Source organism: Xenopus tropicalis, chromosome 6, assembly GCF_000004195.4.
Source record: "Xenopus tropicalis strain Nigerian chromosome 6, UCB_Xtro_10.0, whole genome shotgun sequence".
Classification (NCBI taxonomy): Eukaryota; Metazoa; Chordata; class Amphibia; order Anura; family Pipidae; genus Xenopus; species Xenopus tropicalis.
Window position 1 is genome coordinate 77786773 of NC_030682.2, and position 23163 is coordinate 77809935.

Consider the following 23163-nt stretch of genomic DNA (forward strand, 5'->3'; position numbering starts at 1 on the left):
ATAATTGAGACATTCCATACCCTTTACCAGCTTAATTGCCCTTCTCTGGACCTTCTCTAATTCAATAATGTCCCGTTAGAGAACTGGAGCCCAAAACTGAACAGCATATTCTAGATGGGGCCTTACCAGCACTCTGTAAAGAGGAAGAATAACACCCTCCTTCTGCAAATCTATGCCCCTTTTAATACAGCTCAAAACCTTGTTTGCCCTTGCAGCTGCTGCCTGGCATTGCTTGCTACAGCCGAGTTTATTATCTACAAGGACTCCAAGGTCCCTCTACATTATGGATTTGCCTAGTGCAGTCCCATTAAGGGTATAAGTGGCTTGCATATTTTTACATCCCAGGTACATGCCCTTACATTTATCCACATTAAATCTCATCTGCCATCTGTGAGTGAAGTTTCCCTCTGGCCACACCATGATTTGTTATCTCCTTTAAGGCTAATAAGCTTTTTGTGCCTCCTTTGTGATTGAGATAAGCCACAGTGGTGCCATTGTCTGATTAAATTCGGACATGCCTGTTGTGCAGGAAATGCTTTGAATGTGTGAGAGCACATTCTGAGTTCTAGTGTTTTTATATGCAGTCATCTTTCCTGTAATTTGGTGAAGGGGATGGCCTCTATGTGTGCTGCCATGAGGCCCAGTAATCTGAGGATGTCTTGGGCTGATGGGGACTTGTTTCATTGCAGTTGAAACACTGCATTTCGCAGAGTTAGGGCTTTTTGCACAGTACTATGCAGGGGGATTTCTAAAAATTCTGCATTCTGGGTTGGCGTTATGTTTTGGGTTGGGGTGAGTTGGCTTTCTGGATGGTCGATAATCCACCCGTGTGATCGAAGAGTCTAAAGACAGCTTTGAGTGTGACTTTTGCCATTTCTCTTGATGCTGCCACAATGATAATATGACCCAGGTAAGCCGTTACATGGATGCCCTGTGTTCATAATATGGCTAGGAGGGCATTTAGGACTTTTGTGAAAATGCAAGTTGCTGATGTGAGACCAAAGGGCAGAGCCTAAAACTGAAAGTGAGACCAGTACAGGGTGCATCTTAGGTAGCATTGGTGCATGTTGTGTATAGGAATGTGTAAGTGTGCATCATTAATATCTATTTTATATCTAAATACATGAATGTATTTGGCTTTTGATGATAGATGGGAGAGATTGCATCTTAAACCGATCGTACCTCACAAACCGATTAAAGGGATATAGGCTGGGTACTGGCTGATACCCTCCATCCTTCTTTGATACTAAGAAGAGATTTGAGTAAGAGCCTGAAAAATGGTGTTGCTTGGGGACTGGTATGATGACTTTTTTGTGGAGTAAGTCTTGGATTATGGGGAATAAGGCCTGTCTCTTCTCTGTCTGAATTGGAAGGTTTGAGGAGGTCTTATGGGGAAGGGAATCTTGTACCCTTGGGTAATGATGCTTAGGACTGAGGGATCTGTGAGAGATTGTTATCAAATTCCTGTAAAGTTTTGCAATATTCCTCCAACTTGATCTGTTTCTCCCGGGCAAGAAGAATAGTCAGAAATCCTGATCTTTAGCTGTAGTACCTTTAGCTGAGTTTTTTGCTTTATTCTGCAGTGGGATCTGTAATGTCTGCTGGGTTTTCCTTGGGTTTGTTGTTGGGTTGGTCTTGATTGTTTACTTGGTTGAAGATCTGTAGTGATAATTTATTATCCTGCCTTGTGACAGGAAGGCTCCTTTCCTACCTGTAATATCAAAAATAATTTGCTTTAGCTTTAAGGATGCGAGTCTATGTTTAGGGGCAGTGTTGCCATGTCGTTTAGGGCCACGTGTGTGGATGGTCCTGACACAGCCAAAGTTTGTGAGGGATGTTTGTATATTGTCATCTTGGGAAACATGTACAAATGCTGATGTTGTTACCTTGAAACTAGAGTAAGTGTCTGAAGGACCATGAATGGTGTACTTTTGCTGGTGAAGCCTAGTGTGCATTTTGAAGCAGTTTTGATTGTCTTTTAAACTGTTGCTTTCAGTTTACATCGTTTTTTTATCTGGTAGGTTGATTTCTTCAATCAAGGAAACTAGCTCCTTATGAGTGGAGGCCATGTTTTTGAAGCAGTTTTGATTGTCTTTTAAACTGTTGCTTTCAGTTTACATTGTTTTTTAATCTGGTAGGTTGATTTCTTCAATCAAGGAAACTAGCTCCTTATGAGTGGAGGCCATGTTAAACGTGTAGGTACTGATGATAGGTTTTGTATGGTTATAAGTGCTTTCCAACCACTGGTAGTGATATGCTTTGTTAAATCATGCAATCATGCCGCAATGTTAGAGCACTGTAGGGCCAGTACCATCAAAGGACTGATCTCTGTGAGTGGAAGTAGCACAGCACAGCATGAAAATGGCTGCCGTAAGAAGAGCTTGTGAACCGAAAGCTGTATGCGTTTGAGCGCAAATGGCCGACGTTGGAATGCAATAGTGTTGCTAACAAAACTAAGCTAAAAAAATTTAGCTAAGGTTAAATACCCCACATGTGTTGACAGTGGGCATATACCACACTCCCTGCAGTATAAAGACTGTAAGTGAAGGGTGCACTCTTGAAGGGACTCAATCTGAGTTTGCCAGTATGATCTTGCCTGGGTGTAAGAAGGTAGAAGGTTAACAACCAGGGCTAAAAAAAAAAAGTTTTCAGTCAGACTGCTGGAGCACATGCCCAATTAGCTATATTGGGCTATACAGTGCTGTAGGAGAAAGATGCAGCGGATCCTCTCTGACCCCAGCCACCCCAGCCACAGACTTTTCACGCTCCTACCATCAGGCAGGCAGTACAGGAGCATCCAGACCCGCACCAGCAGATACAGAGACAGTTTCTACCCACAAGCCATCAGGCTTCTGAACTGCTGACATTCTGCACACACCAATGCACACTCCCCATAACTACTGGACTCTTCTCAGTGTCACTTTAAGCAAAGCCACTTTAAATCCTCACTGCACAATTTCAAATAATTCATTGCATTTTTTTTTTTATTGTAAATACTTGTACCTTTATTGCTCACTTTTATTATATTTAATATGTAATACTGTATGTCTATGTAAAGTTGGGAGGAACACGGGTCAAAAAATGTCAGTACAGTAATGATGCTTCATTGTTATTTGTATATGACAATAAAACTTGAAACTTGATATGTGTTACTGGGCTCAATCTGGTATAGTGTGTATAACCCAGAGAGCTCTTAAGTAGTCAGATTGTCATGTGAAGATCCTATTCATTATATTTACATCTATTGTAGTAATAGTGCAGAAGAAGGAGAAAAGGCTGCCTCAGAGACAGGACAAACCAAAAAATTGAGGAAGAAATGGAGACACCAGGAAGGAGGAGACTCAAAAGAATCAATTAGTTTGTCCTGCCTCCAGAGAGGAGCAACTCAATCCCCAGTCATCCTGCACTGACAGGTAGGGTCATACATCATACGTAAACAGAGTGATTTTGAATAACAAATATGTAAAAGTAAAGGAATTGTACAGAAACCCTTATGGTAGGTGTACAATTCATCATGTATGTTTTAAATGTGTATGCACATTTATAGTTAAAAAGTTATATTTGAGTACACAACACCGGATATTCCTATACAATAAAAACGGGGTATGTAAAACCACTGTAAATATAAGGCATGCAGTTTTATCATGGATAAAGTGTGAGATAAAAGTTTAAAGAAAATATGATATGCTTTTGACACTGTGTTGTCTCACCTTAAACCAGTTACATCCAACAAATGCAAACATCCTAGAAGCTGCCCCATATTTGCAAGCAGCTGCAGCCAGATAAAGCTAATCTGGCCACACTAGGATCTGGTGCCATTGATTCTAAATCACACTGTAAAACCTCATAGCCCAAAGAATTACTGTATGCTTGCAACAATGTTTCTGTATAAAATGGCATTGCAAGTGGAAAATATTCATAAACAATGCTAGAACACACAAAATTAATAGTTATATAAAAATCATAAAAATGAGCCGCTTATATGTTGATTTACAGATTTTTGACTAGTACACCTGCAGCAAAACCATTCTAGTAGGAAGGTTAGGCTAGGTGGTTAAGAAAAACTTTGAATTCAAGTTATTTGGATCAGCTGAAATTTCTGTGAGGTATAAGGAGACCAGAAAATGCAAAAAGCAATCAGGTAAACCAAACTTTAAAATAAAATAGGTATTGTTATAAAAAGTAAAATAAATAACAAGTCTATAAATAAAAATAAAATTCAGCAAGAGGGTATAGCACCCTTGATATCAAAGATTGGTATACTGTATGATTAACACAGGGAAAAGTCAGATATTTTACATTATTTTTTACATTTATTTTTTAATGAAGGCTTCTAAGGCTTTTAAAAGTGGACATTATATTAAAAATAATATTTGACATCCAAGTTCTTTTTATGAAAGTAAGCCTTTCAGAATATAGATTTCAAAATCATAATTTTTCATATGGTATCCTCATTCAGAAAGAGATCCAGCTCTCCAAAACCCATCGGCCTGTTAATTTTATATTGATGGTAGAAAAGCTTTTGGAAAGTGTAATGGAATTAGATGGAATTAGATGTTTAAAATACATTTTTTATTTACAGTATAATAAGTCTGTGGTAGCGTGGTTTTATGCACAATAAATCCTGCCAGAAAAATTTAATTGCCTTCTCTAAGGTGGTGAGCAGAAGCTTAAAACTTGAGGATGCTGTAATGGATGCCATCTATGTTTGCTAGTAGATTTTGCTAAAGTATTCAATACAATGCCACACAGAAGGTTACTGATTAAATGATGCACAAAGGTATGAAACATACCCCGGTCCTCAGCGCTTTAGATAAAGTTCCAGTGAAGTACTGTGATTGCTGTGATACTGCTGCTCCTCTTACGAATATAACCCCTTTGACTGGGTCTCAAACGTGTCCAGAAAAGTGTGAAGGGAGCGCACGTATAAAGTGAAACAAAGATGAAACAAAAACAACTGATAGTGTAATAACGTTTTGAAACTTTGTTCAAATAGCTAAACCAATCACCTTGTTGTATGTGAAACAAATTACTATATCCACCACTGTGTGTAGTGACTCAAAAGGCTCACCAGAGGGCGATGAAGTCAAGCTCAACAGTAGGAGACCAGGTTAGATGTAGGCAAATCCCCAGTTCAAACGGAAAGAGGAAAAAACGCCAAATAGTGTAAAAACATTTAATATAAAATTACTGCTAAAAATAAAACTACTTACAGACTGTAGAAAGTAATCAGGCAAATAAAACTCAACGCGTTTCGCGTACCGCGGTACGCTTCATCCTGAGGCTCACCAGAGGACTTCATCGCCCTCTGGTGAGCCTTTTGAGTCACTACACACAGTGGTGGATATAGTAATTTGTTTCACATACAACAAGGTGATTGGTTTAGCTATTTGAACAAAGTTTCAAAACGTTATTACACTATCAGTTGTTTTTGTTTCATCTTTGTTTCACTTTATACGTGCGCTCCCTTCACACTTTACTGATTAAATGAATTGGTCTTCAACATAATATTTGTACTTGGATAGAGAACTGGCTGAAGGATAGATTACAAAGAGTGGTGGTACAATAAATGAAACTTTTTTTTAATTGGGCCAGTGATGTTTGTAGTATACTGCAGGGTTCTATCCTTGGTCCTTTGCTTTTTAATTTGCTCATAAATGACCTTGAGAATAGCATTGCTAGAAAGAACTGTCATTAAGTTTGCTGATGATACTAAATTGTGCAAAACATAAGTTCATTAACATATGAAAAACAGCATACAGCACCTTAATATCATTAAAAAGCTTTTATTAGATATACATGGCTTTCGAATATAGCAATGTTTCAAGCCTGTCCTGGCCTTTTCTCAAGCTTACCAACCCCTGAGTAAACAAGCCTTTTATACATGACATTATCTCGCCATCTACTGGCCATTATACATGTAAACTTTGCAACATATTATTAAAAGGCAACTTGTTACAATGTCACATTTTATATACAAAAATCTGTTACTTCTTTTCAATTTACCCGGATTTATCCAAAACATAATATCTGTAAAACACAAAGATTAAAAACCCATTAAAATCAATTACACTTGAAAATAGCTTGCAGACCGTACTCTGTATTCAATCCTTAGGGGGTTAGTGTCCTTATCCACATTCACAAGCCCAATTTCTCGATGGGTACACACTCCAGACATGGGTGAAGGTGGTTTAAGAAATAGCTTTATTCACATCTGTCTGATGCGTTTCGTGTTTTTCAACACATAGTCATAGGTATATTTGTAATATACCTATGACTATGTGTTGGAAAACACGAAACGAGTCAGGACAAATGTGAATAAAGCTATTTCTTAAACCACCTTCACCCGTGTCTGGAGTGCGTACCCATCGAGAAATTGGGCTTGTGACTGCTGGGTCTCCCTTTGCTACGGGTCTGGGGTGCTGCACCCGGACCACCGGATCAGTGGGGTGAGTGTCCATGAAAAACTGTGATTTACATGATAATTTAATGAAGAAATAGTCTTGAAAATAATTTTCCCTGGGTGAAGGGTCTGGGGCATGGCACCCGGACCAACTTTGTGAAGGGGTGAGCGAATGCTAATTGAGACTGGCTGTTTCAAATTTTAAATTAGAATTGATGTGCTGAGTGGCTTTGGTGTTGTTGTATTTCCTTATCCACATTGCTTCTTTTCAACAACAACATTTTAGTCCTGTTTCCACCTCGTCGTAATTTTGGGACATTATCCACTACCTGGAATTTTAATTGTTGAACTCCATGGCACATTTCCACAAAGTGAGCCGCAACTGCTTGTTCCACTTTCCCTGTCTTTACAGCCAACTTATGTTGGATTCTTTCACTTATGGGGCAGCATGTCTGCCCCACATAAAGTAAACCACAAGGGCATTTAGCCAAGTAGACTGCCAATGTTGTGGCACATGTATAATATCCCCTTATTCTTATAGGGGTGCCCTTATGTGGGTGATACACCACCTCTCCTTTTTGACAATTTGAACAGCAGCTGCAGCTCAAACATGGAAATGTCCCATGTTTCACCGTACTCAATACGATTTGAGCACCTTTACAAGTCCCTATGTCTGACTTAGTCAGCATTAAACCAGTTGTACTGTTTCTTTTATAGGATATAAGTGGGAATTCCCTGAAACTGGAGACCCCCGGTACCTCATCTTTCAAAACCCCCCAATGTTTCCTGACAATGTCAAACTATAAGTTCATTACACCACGTTTTTACCTACAATTCCAGCATAACTCTAGACCTAATGGTGAGATGTGCCTGGAAAAATTTAACTTAATGCATCCAAACATGTACAACTGCACTTACACTTCAACACAAATCAGATGTAATAAAGAATTTTTAGTTGGGATTTCATCATTTTGACAGCTATGTATGGATATGTATGGATCATAAAATAAACTCTCTGTTGCTTTATTCAACAGTAGAGCCTTTCATTTGTTGTGAGGCCATCCATTAAAATTAGAAGAAAGAAGGTTCCATCTTAAGATGTGAAAAGGGTTTTTTTTACAGTGAGAGCAGTGAAGTTCAGTGAATCCCTAGTCAGATACAATAAATAGCCTACATAGGGTTGGATACCTGTATCTGAGAGTTATGCACAGTATGTATTAATGTTTATATTTTGTGCTCTCACTGGTGTTGGATTATACTGTATGTTATTCATAAAATAAAGCAAGTGACTTAACCTTACCAGAACCACAAATGAAGCCTATATTTGAGATCACATTTCTGTTTCTTTGTTTCTTTTACTACTGCACAGCTTGTCTTTCCCAGTAGAGAAGGCTCTGGAGTCAAATTTGCTTATTTGTTTACTATAAGCTGCTATTGAATATTATGCCTATTATATGGCTTGAAAGATTTCGTAGTTGGTTTCTGAGGCCCTTTATGCAAAGTACAAGCTTTTCTTATTGTTCATTATCTTCTTTCTCCATAATTCATTATCTCCATTCTCTGTGGGTTGGAGGATATCCAAGGTAATTTTTTCCCTCTTAGAATAAAACAAAACAAGGAGGCACAAAAAAACAATTATTATGTGGAAACAGTTCCAATTTGTTAATAAAAGGGGTAAAACATTTTTTAAATGTAGGAGGTTTAAATAATAACAGATCTATTTTTATTTGAAATGGTTTAGTTGTAGCCACCTTTAGAAGGGAGTACAATTTACAATATATTAAGAACAGAGGGGAACAAACGCATAAATTATCTTTTACAGCAAGTAAGGCAGTGTGTCATTGCAAAAACATGTGCAGTTAGGCTTTTTTTTGCCTTTATTTTATTGCCACTGTGGCTAACCCATTGAATAGAGCACTGCCAGCTTTTGGAAAGAGGAACATACTGTAGGAATCCCCCTTCTGCCCTTTTTCCATATCTAACTTGCGCATCATTTAGTGCTTTGTTGAAGCCAAAAAATGTCCTTGCTCCCTTCTTGTGTGCAACAGACTAGTTGGGTTTGAGAAAAATACATTTATTTTATTTTTTAAGTGCAACCATGTAACTTTGAGATACTGCATTGAAAGGGTCTCCCTAGGAATTCCCATGCTGACATTAAATAAACACCAGATCAGTCATTTAGCTATCCCTTTTCACTAGCATGTCCTAGAATCCCTGGGCCCTGCTGCAGAATCTATCTTTAGTCAGTATAGAGGGAAATACAATATATGTATCAGCTTATCCTAAATGGATTCCATTTAGGGTTGAATACTGTTTTAATAATTAATATACAGGAGACATGAGCTGTTAGTAAGATGTTGCTATAAAGAATAAGACTGCCTGATCCAAGTAAGGGTGATTTCCAGACTGTTTTAGTTACAGAAAATAGATTATGTAAAATAGCAGATTCTGATTTTAAAAGGGTGTCAGAACACATATGCGTTCTGCATAGCTCCAGTGCCCATGAGGGCACATTTCTGGAATGACAGCAGATGTAAGATTAAATTAAATTTACAGTTCACTTCTGTTCTGCACTGTGGGGAATTTCCTTATTAATACATTATGCACATAATGAAGAAAACAGATTACTCTGCAAAAGCAAAGGGGACATGTTAAAAATGAATAATTTCTAAGCCCTTAAGTTTTGTATAGCTGTGTTGTGTGTATACTTTTTTTCCCTTTTTTTGCAACAACGATAGGTAAATGTCACTGTTGCATAAACTTGCAGCTTTACTGAGGGTGTGAACTGTTTTTACAGTTCTATCAACTTTTTTTTTTAAGTTTTGCCTGTGCCACATGCAAGTTTAGGGAGGGTTTAGGAAGGGTTTCGGTTCCTAGAGCACTGGGCTGACTTTTCTATGGGGTACAATCTATATAGCCATGATGGAATGCACTTTAATGGAAGGGGGTACGCTGTGTTAGGGGAAGAATGGCTACTATTGCAAATAAAGGAGGCGTCACAACTAGGTCAAGTTGTTATTACAGGGGACTTTAATTATCCAGACATTGACTGGAGTAATGGGGTGGCCAAGTCAGAAAAAGATAGTAGGTTTGTAAATATGCTAAATGATAACTTTTTATTTCAGGCAGTTTAAGAACCTACTAAGAATGACTCTCTTTTGGACCTGGGGATAACTAATAATACTGAACTCATCTCTAGCATTTGTGTGGGTGAGCATTTAGGGGGCAGTGATCATAACATGGTCTCCTTTGAGATAATGCTGCAGAGACAGCTCTATAAGGGAGTAACTCACAATTTTAGATGTGCAGACTTTACCAGTATAAGGGTATCTCTGCAATGTGTCAACTGGGAAATGCTTTTTACAGGGTTAAACACAGAAGGAAATGGAATATCTTAACAATGTTGCTTAACAAGTATATAGGTCAGTATATTCCCCTTGTAAGCAAGAAAAAACATTGCAAAGCAAAAACTTTATTGTTGGATAAAAGTGTTAGTGTCGAGGTTGGCAAGAAAAAACTTGCTTTTCAAGCATTCAAGCTAGCTGGGACTGCAAAAACTTTCATCAAGTACAAGGAAGCAACTGAAGCATGCACAAAAAGCTATTAGGCAAGCTAAAATAGCGATGGAAAGAGGTATTGCAGCAAGGAGTAAAATGCATAGTAAAAAAAAGGGATGCCATACTCTGCCTGCCCTATGCTGCCTGTGTGTGCCATACTCTGCCTGCCCTATGTTTCCTGTGTGTCCAATACTCTGCCTGCCCTACTCTGCCTGTGTGTGCGCCATACTCTGCCTTCCCTATGCTGCCCATGTGTCCCATACTCTGCCTGCCCTACCCTGCCTGTGTGTGCCATACTCCGCCTACCCTATGGGTGCCATACCCTGCCTTTCTTAAACTGCCTGTGTGTGCAATACTTTGCCTGCCCTATGCTGCCTGTGTGTGCCATACTCTGCCTGCCCTATGTTGCCTGTGTGTGCAATACTCTGCCTGAACTACTCTGCCTGTGTGTGCACCATACTCTGCCTGCCCTACCCTGACTGTGTGTGCCATACTCTGCCTACCCTATGTGTGCCATACTCTGCCTTCCTTATCCTGCCTGTGTGTGCCATACTCTGCCCTATGCTGCCTGTGGGAGGTGAACCTGGCAGTGCTTTGTTCTGGGAGTTTAATAGCATTTGGAAATAGACATTATATGTGTCATTATATGCTGTTGGGTGCTGTGCTAAAAAAAAAAAAAAGGGCTGTGCTAAGGCCTCAAACGTTGCTTGTTGTCGGAGATCCAAGTCATGAATTTCCAATAAAGGCTTTTTAAACTTTTCCCTTTGGATGGTGCTGGGACTTCAATTAATAGCAGCTGATATGTGGACTTGTGAACTTGTGAATTTGTGTGTTCACTGTGAACTTGTAACGGGCACCAGCATATGAACCTTAGAGTGGTGAATGCTGACTATACGGGTACTATCCACAGGGGAGGAGGAGCCTTATGGATTTAAGGGTGTGTCTTAATATGACATAATATAATTCTTTCACATATAAATAAAGGGTGATATCCCTACAATGAGCACCAACCTTTGGGTTTTTGCTGCACTACCACCATTAATGTGGGTATAGTCTTAAAAGCTCTTCTGATAACATGGGTGTGGTTTGAAGTGAGTGCGTTTGAAAAGAGGAGTGGTCAAAATTGGCTTCCATTAGTGGCCCTCCGCCATGTAGACAAGAAATTAGGTAAGGCTGGAGTTGACTGGTTATGATTTGGGTTACAGCTAGCCAGTATTACTGGGCTAGCCTGTAGCCCAGTAAGGCCCGGGTCTGGGATTGAAAAGTTGGACAGCACTGCTCTAGATTCCCTACTTTTAGTGAGAATGTGAATAAACTACCCACCCATTTCTAATTTATATGGCTTCACTGGAAACCAAACTAACAACTATAACAATACAAAGACTAAATTGCATCTACTTATTTAGAATAGTTATTGGCAATTATAAAGCACTGAAATGCTGTGCAGAGTTCCTTAGTTGGACTGTTTCTATAGAACCTCTTTAGTTTAAATGCAATAGTCATATTAAAATATTGATGTATAAGATGTGATATTCATCACATGAGGTAAAACAAAAATGAATGCAAAACTGGAAACTGAAAACTAAAATGTATTTTAATTCAGTATGTTTGGTAACAAGTAGCAATCAACAAATTTTTTTGCCAAGCATGGATTTCATAATGATATACCTGTATATAATTTTAACTTTAGCCTTTAATTGAGTGTGTCTTTATGAATCATTCTATAATTTTACCCTGGCAAAAAATGTCCTATTTGCCAGCCAAGCACATTAAAAAACTGTTTGTCTGCACTGTGGAAATCCCCTTGTCCAAGAATTTCAATTTTAATTCAGAACCTTTCTGTAATTTAGTTGTTTGTGCAGTTTTTTTTTACCTCTGGGGTATTGCTTACCTATACAAATAAATTCACAGGAGTATCAATCCATTTGTGTTTATGCAAGAAAAAATATTAACTGCTGACTTTAACTGTTTTTTTTTTTTTCATTTCTATTTGTGGTTCACCTTAGCAAATAACATCACCAGAAGTGAAATTATCATTGTCTTTGCATTGGTTATTTATGTGCTTTTTAAATACTGTAAGGGTTTTGAGAGTGTATTATTATTTAAATTTTAATATTTTTCTTTAAAATACCCTTTGGTTAGCAGGTTGGTAAAAAAAACTGTAGTTTTACAGTTTATTCAGGTAAAACCACATTGGATATTTGGATTTCATGTTTGGATGGCTTTTGTTTTCATTTTTGCTCTTTTCTATTGCTTCTTATTTGTTGTATATGTTTAATCACAGGGATTTTTTTGGCTTTCTTTTAGTTCATTGAGTGGGATCACTAAAGAATATATATATTTAACAAAATATGTCATAAATGTACTTGCTTTAAAAAGAGTTAAAGTGGTTCCTCTGGGATTCTCAGGGGACACAGTAATCATTGCTGGAAGGAAACTACAAGGTAGTAATTATTTTTATTGACGTGTTAACATCTAATTTTGAAATCAAGGAAGACATTAATAACTAGGAAAGAAGTCTATTTATCTGGAATGTTCAGCATGGCTCATCACAGAAAGACACTGAGTAAAATCTTACTCTTTTCAATAAATATGACTTACTCTTTACTTCAGGCTTCAAGGACCTTATCATTCTAAGTACAGTATTATCATGTATTCTTACCCTTACTTGAGCTGAAATCACCTGGTTTATTTTTCATATTCTAGTTAGGGTTGACACCTTTCTAAATTATTAGAGTACAAAAGGGGGCAGTCAGTAATATGAAGGGTTGGGGCAGTGACATAAAAGGGGCAGACTTATGATACACAAGGTTGGGTGGAGGGCAGGTTGTATAGAGGTTTGGGGGGAAAAAGGTAAAATTGGGGCAAATTGAGGCAGATAGTAGATGGGCCAAGGCTCATCTTCAGGGTATTAGAGATTTACTGGCAAATAGATTTCCAGTAAATGTTTTCAATCCCAGACCCGGGCCTTACTGGGCTACAGGCTAGCCCAGTAATACTGGCTAGCTGTAACCCAAATCATAACCAGTCAACTCCAGCCTTACCTAATTTCTTGTCTATGAGCTTAACACCCATGTGTGCATAGAAACCTTGAACAGTAAAATATAGCAGCAACTAAAAAGTGGAGGCAGCTACTTAGTGAAAAGAGGCTGTTAATAGAAGAACACATCGTTCTTGTGTTCCTTGAGCATTTCCTTGGTCTCAAACTACCACTAGAAACAGTTTGGCGCTAGAGTTATTATTGTGTAAAAAGGGCAACCTTTGCCCTGGTCCAGTCATTTATAATAATCTGTGAGACATTATCTTTGGCTTGCCTACTGCTTTTTAAATGATAAAGTCAAATGTCTTATGGTTGCTATGAATTACTGAAGCAGTGCAAACTATCCTTTAAAAAAATATCAGAAACCCGACTTCCGGTATGGCGCCTGAGGGAGAAGGCACACAGTGAATGCAGTTCATGTCCGCCCTCCCAGCAACTGACTATTCAAGGCTGTTTGACCCCTCTACTTTGTCCAAAATATGGCAGGAGGCTCACCTAAACACAAGAATGGTCCTGTATGAGAGAAACACAATGCCGAGTCCTGTAGGAGAGAAATCAATGCACGTCTTGTATCTTGTATCAAACATGACCAATGAGACTTCTTCATACATCACACAAGTACCTGAAAGCACCTCTGATTTAAAGAAACATAACTTAAATTAGAAGTAGCAAACTTAGCAATAGAGGTTGCAGTTAAAAGAGTTAAAAGTTTACAGGCAGATAAATAGCTTTCTGAAATAGAGGAGAGGATTTATTCACTAGAAGATATCTCTTCCTCAGTCTGTTTAACATACAGGCTCTGGAAAAGAAAGTTCAAGATTTAGAAAATAAAACTGAAGACCTAGAAAATAGGTCCAGGATAAATAACTTACGCCTCATTGGCATACCTGAACATTACTAAATTAATGACTCCCTCATGAATTTATTTTCCCAGAGGTTTCCTGAAGCCCTTGGATTACAAACATATATTCCAGTACTAAAGATAGAGCACACGTGAATTTTTCACACATACAAAAAATCCAGAAATCTTTATTTTGAAAAAGAAAAAAAAATATTATTTCAAGATTTTTCTGTTGCTTTATCTACAAAACATCAACATTTTTCCAAAGTCTGTCAAATACTATTTCACTAATTTGCCATGCTGTCATTTTAAAAATTGTCTTGCCTGCAGGTACACACACCTTTGATGATTTTAAAGAAGAGAGATTTGCTTTAAATCTAACTTCACATCCAAAGAAATTTTCCTCCAACTTGTCTAATTCCACTACTAAAATGGGAAAACTTACCAGTAATTAATGGAGATCATAAAAATTATCCAGAAAAATCAGCTTATTAAAAAAAAAATCATAACTCAACATAGATCTAGATCTCCTATTGATAAAAACTAGGGATGCACTGAATGCACTATTTTCGGATTCGGCCGTACCCTGAATGCTTCATAAAAGACCAAACTGAATTTACATATGTAAATTAGGATATGGAAAAGTTAAAGAGCGCCACGCAAGGTGAAAAATTTTCAAAAATATTTTTTTCACCATCAATTAACAAGGTGTTTCAATCTTCATAAATAAAAACTTGAATTTTCAACTAATAAAAATATCCAACGATAAAAGTAGATTCATCCATACAGGAAGTCTGCTTCAAAACCAGTCATGGAATTTTTGCTCTGTCTATGCCCCAAACAGCAACAAACCAGAATTGTATTGGGACATAATTCATAGAATAAACTCATTAAACTCCTTCAGTGTTATAGTAGGAAGAGACTTCAACAAGTCACACATATGGTCCCTAGACAAATGTAGCAAAAACCCTAAATCTTCTAAAATTGAAACAAACATTTTCTCTGAACTATTAGACCAAACTAATCTAAGAAATATTTGGAGAATTCTAGCAAAAAATTCACCTATTTACTCCCATTCTCACAGAACGGAGACAAGAACTGACTATCTACTTATTTCCACTAACTCCCTAAAACACGTCTATAGTTCAACTATGGGAAATTTTAATGAGAAATACTATGAGAAACTATATGGCTCAACTTCTATGAAGATTCTTATTCATTAAGGCCATGATATACAGTATCTAGTAGAATTAAGTCTAAATCAACTGGACTTTTCTGAGTTTTTTGGAAGACGTTTCAGCATTCATCAAAATGGCTTCTTCAGTTCAGTTCATAGACATCCAATCAGAATGGTTCCATTGAACTTATTCAGTTAGGTGTTGACTAAAACTCACAGGAGTATGATCCAGTAACAATGGTACCATGATTGTCATTGATGCAGGTGTTAATATTTCACAGCTCATACCATTTTCCTATCTCTATCTGGAAGCAAAAAGGTGTGCATTATGTAAGCAACATCATATCTGCAGTTACAGGTAACATTCTTGACTTGAAGACTTTCAGTAACAAATTTCAAATTTCTGACAAAGAGAAATTACATTATTACCAAATTCCTCACTGGTTTAAAAATCTAAACCAATTGGACTCCATATCAACCTGCAATTCACAGCTTACTTATGCTGTCAATAGACTTATGTTCACTCAATCCGACAATAACATTAGGAAAATGTTACTTTTAATATAGAATAACCTAATTCTTAATCCTTCTCCAACGGATTTGACTGCAAAAAAATGTCCAACTATCTTCATATGGAAAGTTCCCCAGAAATTCTAACAAATTGTATAAAATGCTTTGATAAACTTATCCAAATGAAAGTCTGGAGGGAATTAAATTACAGATTTATTCACTTACCATGCAAAAGTTTTAACTTTTCTCTAAAAATTTCAATTTTCTTAAACAGATGCCATAAATGCAATGTTCCATTACCAAATTTAATCTGTCTACTATGGGATTGCCCCAATATACAAATCTTTTGGAAAGAAATTGAAAACTATGTGAACATTTCCTTATGTTCTAATTTTAGAAGAAAACAATTCTCAGAAGATTCTATACAAGTGTCTCATGCAACTTAAATTTGGGAATATTTCCTATTTCCTAGCAGCAGCAAGGAGGACTATTCTTAAAAAATGGATTAATCCAAATCCAATGGTCATTATCACAAAGTTAAAAGGCCTATGCATGAATGAAACCATTGTCTTCAAGATAGATAACATTAAAAACCATATGAAATTCCTTTTTATAAAAAATCTTCCACTAAAAATGTCTTTGTCCTTTTTATTAGACTGTATATTTTAAAGCTGCAGATATTGTTTATATTTCATTCTGATAGGATCCGCAGAAGTATTGTGAATGAGAAAGTAGGAGCATGTCGTAAGGGCTCCTCCAATCAGCAACCAGAGGAAAGACAAGGGTGAGATTATTTTTGATAGGTAAACTGTGGCGGCCTTTAGAGACCAATGGCATCAAGTATCAGAAAACAAGTCAATGATCAATACACTCATAGACCAATGAGAGGTGTTTCCTTAAAGTTGATGATGCTGTTTGTCAGGAACCATCTAGGATCAAACTCTGGACTGTGTGCTATACATACACTCACCTCTTGAGCCACTGGAGGCTGTTGGAGGTAGTGCTGGTCTATCCTGCTGTGGTACTTCATTTATCCTTCCCTGCATCTATTTTTCCTCTGCCTACCTTCTTGACAACATCTGTCAATGATCATGTAATTAAGGGGCTTTATAAGCCTGCTCCTTGCAATGGTTGTTGCTTGATCATTAAGCCTCCTAGCCAGATCCTGTTGGTATGTTAATTATCTTAGCCTGATCCCTGTTCTGTTCCTAGTTCCGGAGTTCCCCAGTCCCTGCTCTGTTCCTAAAGGCCTTGGCTTGTTCCCTGTCTGCTTGCGTATTGATCTCCTGCTACTGACCTCGGCCTGTTCTTTGGATTTCTCCTTGTCTTCAGCCTGCCCAGACCATGGCCTGTTTACTGGACCCTCTTTGTTCACTGCCAGCCCAGATCTTTTGTTTGTATCACGGATTTGGTTATTATTTGCTGCCTTGCTCTGACCATTGGCCTGGTAAAATGACTTGCATATTTCTTATACTTTGCTCTGAATCTATTTTATCGTCTTCTTCATCATTAATAAAATCACCTTTCTACATAACAACATGTTCCAGGCTTATCATCAAGTTAAATACCCGCTTGGCCCGTGTTATACGGCACATAGGCTCCTACCTGCCAGCCATTCACCTGTGGCCCAACCTGACACTGTTCAAATGTTGAATTATATTAACGGTTTAGACATGCTGCTACTTAAATAGATGGCACATGTTGAAGTAAAAACATTTGCCTTTGATAAAGCTCTGGAGAAACGCGGAAAGCATTTTTCTAAAACCTTTTAATCTCTATTTAATATTTGAGTTTTAACCAGACAATGAGGTAGCAATTTGGGGTAATAGTAGGCATCTTTGTGTGCTATGGCCTTTTAACTGGCTAATTTGCCATTTTTTTAATTCCAAGAATTTAGTCTCTCTTATATCTAAGGAACCCAGAGTTGTAGTGCAACTACATCCTTGATTTGGGTCTTGGTATATCTTGGTATATCTTTTGTACTATTGATATAAAGACAAATGTATTTACAGCACTTGTCACTTTAATGAAATTGGGGGGTTGCGTCAATAAATACTATTGCATTAGTATAACAAAAAGCACTAGTATTTTGCTTGGAAAAGTAACTTGAAGTGATCTTCAAGTCTTCTCTTTCCTCCTAATTTAAATATATTTACTGCTGGCCTGGAAGGTACGCTGGAGGATATATAAGGAAGTACAGTAGGCTAAATAAAAGCCAGATATGTCAATTGAAAGGAAGGAATTTAAAGAGAAGTTGCTTTACTAAAATCAGCAAATTCCACCGATTATTTTTATACACTTGCTGTCCAAATAGAAGAGTTAGTCCGTTGCGTTGCCTATGTAGTTTTGATTATAGGTAACATATTGACCTCATAATATTGTCTCTAAGGTATTATTAGAAAAGTATTTTATAGATTGTTGCATATTTGTTGTTCAGTTTTGTACGAACACATATCTAGCTGGATGTCAGAAGTTTTAAAAAACAATTGGGGGCTAATAAGTACAGGGGCCTTTCTGGCCCCTCAGCCGCCTAAGGCCCGCCGATGCCAGCCCACATGCTTTCCTTTATAGTGCCAGAAGGGGTCCAGGGGAGGCTGCATCGCTAGTGTAGAGAGCACAATTTTACTAGCAGAGCCAAATTTCACTTTCAAAAACCAGAAATTCAGCTCTTAGTTACCAGGAGCGGCTTTTTGTCCCCCCTGGTAACTTTGGGGGCACTGCTGTCTGAGGCGAGCTTCCCCAATCACTTCTTTTTAATCACTTAAACAGTATTTAAAGTGTTTAAAAAGGCTTCCATAGCTTTTATTCTCCTCCTGAGTTTAAAATTTTCTGTGTCACTGTAGGACAAACTATTTCAGCCAGAATGTACTGATGTGCTCATAATTTTTCAACAATGCCTCATTCATCAAAACAATCTGTGCTCAAAATATAGAAAGTTTCTTCTCATCAGGTGGTAATAATAATTCAGTAATTTAAGCTCTCAATTTGTGTTGTTTTAAAGAAGTAACATCAATGAAAATAGTTTTTAAGTTTCTTTGATGATACTTTGTTAATACAAAGTATATGATTTAAAAAGATGCAGATGGATAAAATTGAGAATAATAGAAAACCATGATCACAAACAAACATTCATATTATAAATAAACCCTAAACAGTACAACTGACATAAACAAAACAAACAAATGCAAAAGACTGAGCTGGAATTATTTGACATAAGGTCAACTGGCTCATAATCTATGGTGATGGATATGTAAAAATATCTTTAAGCAGGAAAACATTTTACATGGTACAATTCTGTTGTTTGTTTTCTAAGGGAGACATAAGAAAATTGCTACTCTAACACTGTTGTCAGAAGGTTACATTTGTAGCAATGTTACAGGTCAGGTATGTAGATGAAAAGAACATCTGGGACTGTAAGCCACTGGGATATATAGCACAAAGAAGCCTTATTAATCAAAGCAAAATGCACCATCATCAAAATATCATTGCATAAGGGTTCATTAACTGAAAATGCTGTTTGCTTATTTTTTGCAGGACAGAGATAACAGTAATATGATGCCTCTTTCCTCAAAAATAATGAAGCCTAACACACTTTCATAATGGATGTATACAGTTGCTTCAGTTGTTTATTTAACAATATGTCTTTCACTTTTTAAATTAAACAGCAGACCTATATTATATAACTACTGTTCAAGATTTAGCATAAGTAAATGTATATATTTGGTATATTTAAAACAAAAGCACTGTTATTTATTTATTTTTTTAACATCAGTTTTTCCTGCAGTGGAGTTTATGATATAATCCTGTCCTTATATTTGTGGAGTTTGGTAGGAAACCAAATTACCAAGAGCAAATTCCCAGTGAAACAAGAGAGCATGCCAAGACTATGCAGATCCCTTGGTATAGTCAGGTTAACATCAGTTCAACAATGGATCACCATGATGCATCAAAGGCAAAGGCCTTAGTGCATGGACTGTGCAGGGCTACCAAGGGTAAGTGCCCCCTCTTTGATGTCACAATTTAAACATGGGAGTGCAGGTGGAGAAAAGACAATCATTAACCTTATATGCCACTAGCCTTAGTATTTCCTGTATACAACCATTGACAGTAAGGATTAACCCTTTAAGTGCCACTGAACATAGAATATACATTCTGTGGATAAAAGGACTGCAGTGCCGCAGATCATAGATTCTACATTCTGGTGCACTTCCTGGTTTAAAGCTAATCCCCGCTCATTCCTCAGCCCCTAGGTAAAGAGCAGTTGGGGAATGAGCGCCCCCCCTGGGGAGAGGTCTCCCAAGGTCCCAATAGGAAATGACAGTCTACTGTCATTTCTTGGTGTTCTCCCCTCCCCCAGCGCTGTCCACTCACTGGATCAACCAAAGAAGACAGTCCTCCAGTTCCTGCATCCCCTCCAGGATGATCTTCCTGCCTGACAACACCAGGTTAGTGTCAAACAACACACAAACACCCACTTATTACACTAATGTGCACTTATACTTACACTTATACACACATACATTTTGGGGGTGGTTTTCACACATTCACTGCACTTACTTGCACATACACACACATACATTTTGCCAAGTGTACACACACACTTACACAACTTTGTGGATTTTTTTTAAATCATATCTTTTTATTTTTTTGCCTGAAAAAATGATTTTATTGCCATTGCAGATAGAGTATTCACAAACCACACTGCAATACCTTTTGTATGTTATGTTGGTGCTTGTATTAAATTTTTCAATTCTGCATAGGCATTGTTCACTTGATTTTGTCCTTAAAATTAATTTTGCCAAGCCAAAATATTCAAACTGTGATTCTGAATGAAGATTACACTAGTGGGAAAAAAAGCATTGATTTTAGTGGTGTTATTGGATTTTAACGATTTTATTGCAATCTATATCATTTTTTGTTGTTTTTGCCCATGGCAATTTTGTCTGCTATATATTAGTTTGGGTGCCCCTATACATATTGGGCATCAAACTGTTCAGTAGACCCCTGTCATTCATAATTTGAATGTTTTATGTTGATACGTTATGAAATGTGGCATACAGTATATAATGGGGTAAAATGCAAGCTTTGTAATGATTTTAAAAAACTGCTATGTTTACCATAGTTTTGTAGTTTGGTAGTTTGCAGCAGACAGATGTATTTGCCCATTTTTGTTTAATCAGAATGTGTACTTTCAGAAAATAGTGTCCCCATACTTATGGCACATAATACACATACTGGGTGCTTATTTTGCAGCGTTCAGAGCATCAGACATGAAAATTCATATGCACTATTTTCATTTGGGCCTCTGTATACCACATAGTCTATGCATACTGGGCATCAAACTGTTCAGTAGGCCCCATTTAGAATGTTTTATGTTGGTACATTATGAAATGTGCAGTATAGAATGGGGTAAAATGCAAGCTTTGAGACAGTTTTCAGAAATTACATAAAAATTGCTACACTTAGCTTTGCTTTTCTGTTTGGTACTTTTCCATACAAAGACATATTTACCAATTTTACAGTTGGCAGAATGAGTATTTTCTGAAAATATGAGGTTTTCTGGGGTTAACTTACTTGTTTCTCAATTTTACCAGATTTATTTCTACTACCAGAAAATACACCGCCTGATTTATATGCCATGAAATATGTATGCACTAACTTCCTTTTGGGGTCTCTAAATGCCAATTATACTTTGGTAATCCTATGCACAATGGCCATAACACTATTCAGTGGACCCTTAGCTTTCATATTTAGAATGGGTTTTTTTTTGGTACCTAATGATGTGTGGGAGATAAGGTGATTGAAAGTGGAAGCTTTGAGGTGGTTTTCAGTAGCTAAAGTGATATCTGGGGTAAAACTTTGTTTTGGGGTCTCTAAATGCCACATCATTTGGTAATTATATACATAATGGACATCAAACTATTTAGGGGACCCTTGGCTTTCATATTTAAAAATGTTTTCTCTTGGTACCTAATGCTATGTTGGAGATAATGTGCTTGAAAGTGGAAGCTTTGATGCAATTTTTAGAATTTTCATTCTAAAAAGGGGTAATAAGGGATAGGGTACTTGAATAGACTGCAAAGCACAGTATTATACGTTTGGAATGGCAGTTGGTGTCAACTAATTAGATTTTGCTAAAGTTTTTGATACAGTACCTCACATAATCTTCATGATAAAATTGAGGAATATTGGCCTATAATATAATATTTGTACTTGGATAGAAAACTGGCTGAAGGATAGATTACAAAGAGTGATAGATGGAACATTTTCTAATTGGGCCTAATTGTGTTGTTAGTGGAGTACCGCAGGGGTCAGTCCTTGGTCCTTTGCTTTTTAACATGTTTATTAATGACCTAGAGATGGACATAGAAAGTACTGTTTCTATTTTTGCTGATGATACTAAATTGTGCAAAACTGTAAGTTCCATGCAGGATGCTGCCACTTTGCAGAGCGATTCAGTGTTGACAAGTGCAAAGTTATGCACTTTGGTAGAAATAATATAAATACAAGTTATACACTAAATGGTACTGTGTTGGGGTTATCCTTACTTGAGAAGCATCTATGGGTTTTTGTCTAATTCCAGGCAGTGTCATTCTGTGGCTACTAAAGCAAATTAAGTACTTATATAAAAAAGGGCATTGACTCAAGGGATGAAAACATAACTTTGCCACTTTATAGGTCTCTGGTAAGGCCTCACCTTGAGTATGCAGTGCAGTTTTGGACTCCAGTCCTTAAGAAGGATATTAATGAGCTTGAGAGAGTGCAGAGATGTGCATTAACTGGTAAAGGGGATGGAAGATTTAAACTATGAGGTTAGACTGTTGAGGTTGGGGTTGTTTTTTCTGGAAAAAAGGCGCTTGTGAGGGGACATGATTACCAGCGCACCAGAGGGGAACAGAACTTTCATTTGAAGCAGCGTAAGTGGTTTTTCACGGTAAGGGCAGTGAGGTTGTGGAATGCTCTTCCTGGTGATGTGGTAATGGCAGATTCTGTAATAATTTACATAAATGAAAAACAGCATTCAAAGAAGCTAAATTTAAAGAAAAACAAAAAAACAACTTCTAGCTTGATCTAAACTCATAAGTCTAAAATAAGCACAACACTAATGCTAATTACAAAATCCTATTATAAATCGTAAATTATCATTTCATACAATTAAGTCTACTTCTTTAAATGTAAATATATAAACCTGAGGAAAATAAATCCTTAATGCAAATGTAGTAAACAATACATTTAATATTTACTTAGACAATGACCAAAGGGCACATAATATACTTGTGTCTAGACAAGTGGCTTAGCATTAAACACAATTATCACCACTTTATGCCAAGTACACCCTCTGTGCTGCCAGGTGTCATATCCCAAATTCTATGCTCTAATATCCAGACCATAAGACGCCTGAGCGATCACTGCACTGCTACTAAATATTTGCAATGTCACAACAAATTAAAATATTAAAGTTTCAAGCTGAGAAAAATATATATATATATATAACATATAACATAAGTAATGCCCAATGAACTTTTCCGTATGCCCTAAATTAAACAGATTTCCTAATGCAATATTTTTTAATTCTCAGGTGTACCTTAACATTGCAATATTAATTAAGATAAGCAGTTAAAATTTATGAAAGTT